We start from the raw sequence: 2,569 nt of genomic DNA, 5'->3' as shown, positions 1-2,569 counted from the left end.
ATATTTACACTGATTTTAAAACATTTTAACATTTTAAAGTCTAAAAGCTAACCAACCGTGCAGTGAACTGTTGCGAATGCAAACAACTTGTGTTTCGTGCGCTCATATGACCATATGCAGTTGCGAGCGCCGTAAAACCCTGTACTAGACACTTCCATGTCAATGGGGGGAAGTGTGTCGTAAACTTTCAACCCATTGTCAGGGCTAGGAGAGCGTGAGCCCTCGGTACAGGGTTATTTTTTCCCCAGTCTTCTACCTTTTTACAAGAAGAGTTTCATTAAGGACGGGCTGTGGGAAAAGGGCTCATCTTCGCTGAACCCTAAAGACATTTGATTGGCTGCTGGGTTACTATTCATGTAGTTGTAAGCGGTGACAACAGTGATTGGATAAACGAGCAAGCCGCCAAGTTGATCACTCTGTGTTCATTGCGTTCGGTCATAACGGTTTCAACTGCTTATTTTATTATGGAGAAAATTTCATTTACTTTGGGATAAAGGTGGGGTTGGTGGGTGGGGAAGGGGTAGGGGCTCAAGCCCGTGAGCCCTTCACTACCCACCGTCACTGTTTAAAAATGTGTCTTAGTACGCTCGTGCGAATGAGAGTAATGAGTGTGGACGTTCTCTAAGACTTGTCGAAGAAATTAATTATGTCAAAAGCTTTTTGTGGTATGAGTTTCCCAAAGAGCTCAGATCAGACCGTAAACATGTTGAAATACACGCTCTTCCATTGGTTTGATATTTTCCCCATAATCTGTCTGTCTCTGTACTAATATTCTACTCTTGAATTAAGGCATCCGTTTCGCTAAGTATGCATAATATTACTGTTATGGTGATATCCCATTTATCAGCTTTTTAAATGCTTTTATACGCATGAACTGATTACAGAAAGTACAGAGACAGACAGACAGACAGACAGACAGACAGACTGACAGACAGACAGACAGACAGATAGACAGACAGACAGACAGACAGACAGACAGACAGACACTGTGATAGGGAGTATATACAAATATAAATATGTATAATAAATATTATACTCTTTTAACACCCCGTATTAAAGGCAATATTATCTTGGATAATACTTGTCGGGTTTGTCTGAAAATTTCAATTAAGACAGTGCATTCATTTTACAGCGAAGGAAACGCGTGGAATACAAAGTTAAAGATGTTTTTAATCTTCAATTTTGGATTTATAGTTTTCAGTGTGATGACATCTGGCGTTATCACATCTTCACAATCGTCGACGCATGGACGGGATGAATTGATTGAGGTATTGTCTATTGAGGGATAATATTCTACTCTTGAATTAAGGCTTGTTCTAACTCTGCAAGGGTACGGGCAGGCGTGGTGTGGCACAAATGGCGCTATCTAAAATGTCAAACAAGTGCTTAAATGGATTAAAATTTGGTGAATGCGCTGGTCATGGGTACAGGAGAGGAATGTTGTTAGTTTTGAGAAATTGATTAGTCACAGCAGCCTTTTGAGCAGGTTCACTATCATGCATGAATACTTATACTGGGCTTGATTTTGAAAGAAAAGTATAGTAGGCTAAAGAACTTTGTTGATTTAACCTTGGCCATCACACGCGACGCTGTGCTCAGTGAAGTCTGTGCTGGGTGTGATGGGGCTGCAGCTGCATGCGACAAACTAGGCCCCTAGCACGAAGGTTTCCCCCTTTCAAACGAAGAATAACTGTCATGAGTCATGACAAAGATCGGACTGTCATTTCCAAGTCTCTGTTTGCCAGTTGAAATTGATTTCTCAAGAGTTGCGTTAGGATGAATGCGTCTACACTCCGTTTTGTCTTTCTGCGTCGCACTGGCTTAGGTCTGTCCTTTTAGGAGCTTGCCGTTGCCATGTGGTCCCGTGTGACATACACAGTGTGTCTGTTTACGTTGAACCGCCTCGCGACTAACGAAAGTGGAGTGCCCACATGAAGCATTTCAGTGATGTGATTTCTCTCTGATTCATTCCGCCGAAGCATGGTGAATCGATAAAGAGAAGCCACTTTGTTATGTGGCGAAAAAATTGTAAGGAGTCCAACTTTGTGTGTGTGTAGTTTTTGTTTTCAAAGTTACCCACACATTTTACCAGTGTTTGACAAGATATCAAAAACACGGGAAACACGTCAGACAAAATGATAGACCAGTGCACCCTAGTGAGTGCAGTTCATGAACAACAATAAGCTTGCGTGACAATAGTGACATAGGAGAACATTTCAAAGTAATTGGATTTGTAGTTTTTGAGCTACACGCTCTTAAAATGTGGGAAGTTTAAAAAGTTAAAGAGTATAATATATTATATATAGTCGCTTTTACGGACAAGCGGGCTAACCCAGATTTCGGGGGCTTCCAGAAATCTAGACCCACACCTAAAGTGGGCATTGCCCTACCTATAGGATAAATTTGGTTTCATTGGTGTGAATATTTGTTTGGTTATAGAGAAAACTCTCCTTGTCTTTTAAAGAAACTGAACAAGGAGCAAAAACTTTACCTCCGATTTTTTTCAAAACAGCAATTTGGGGATAGCCCAACTGTGCTTAAAAGCGACCACATGTGTGTTTATATATAT

At 40.8% G+C, this 2,569-nt stretch overlaps 1 protein-coding gene across 6 annotated transcripts in view; it reads left to right on the top strand.

The window, feature by feature from the left end:
- Positions 1-2,569, top strand: part of LOC101848653 (galactoside alpha-(1,2)-fucosyltransferase 2) — a 55,234-nt gene that overhangs the window by 30,394 nt on the left and 22,271 nt on the right. Inside the window, exon 2 of one of the 6 annotated variants that reach the window (XM_013080908.2) lies at positions 1,195-1,268. The exons of the other annotated variants lie outside the window; for them this stretch is intronic. The gene's annotated coding sequence lies outside the window, so the exon portion shown is untranslated. The remainder of the gene's footprint in view (positions 1-1,194; positions 1,269-2,569) is intronic. 6 annotated transcript variants of the gene reach the window in all.

The sequence above is a fragment of the Aplysia californica genome, unplaced genomic scaffold, assembly GCF_000002075.1.
Source record: "Aplysia californica isolate F4 #8 unplaced genomic scaffold, AplCal3.0 scaffold00105, whole genome shotgun sequence".
In the NCBI taxonomy this organism is placed as follows: Eukaryota; Metazoa; Mollusca; class Gastropoda; order Aplysiida; family Aplysiidae; genus Aplysia; species Aplysia californica.
Note: the sequence above shows the minus strand (reverse complement) of the source record. Positions and strands in the feature narration are given on the sequence as shown.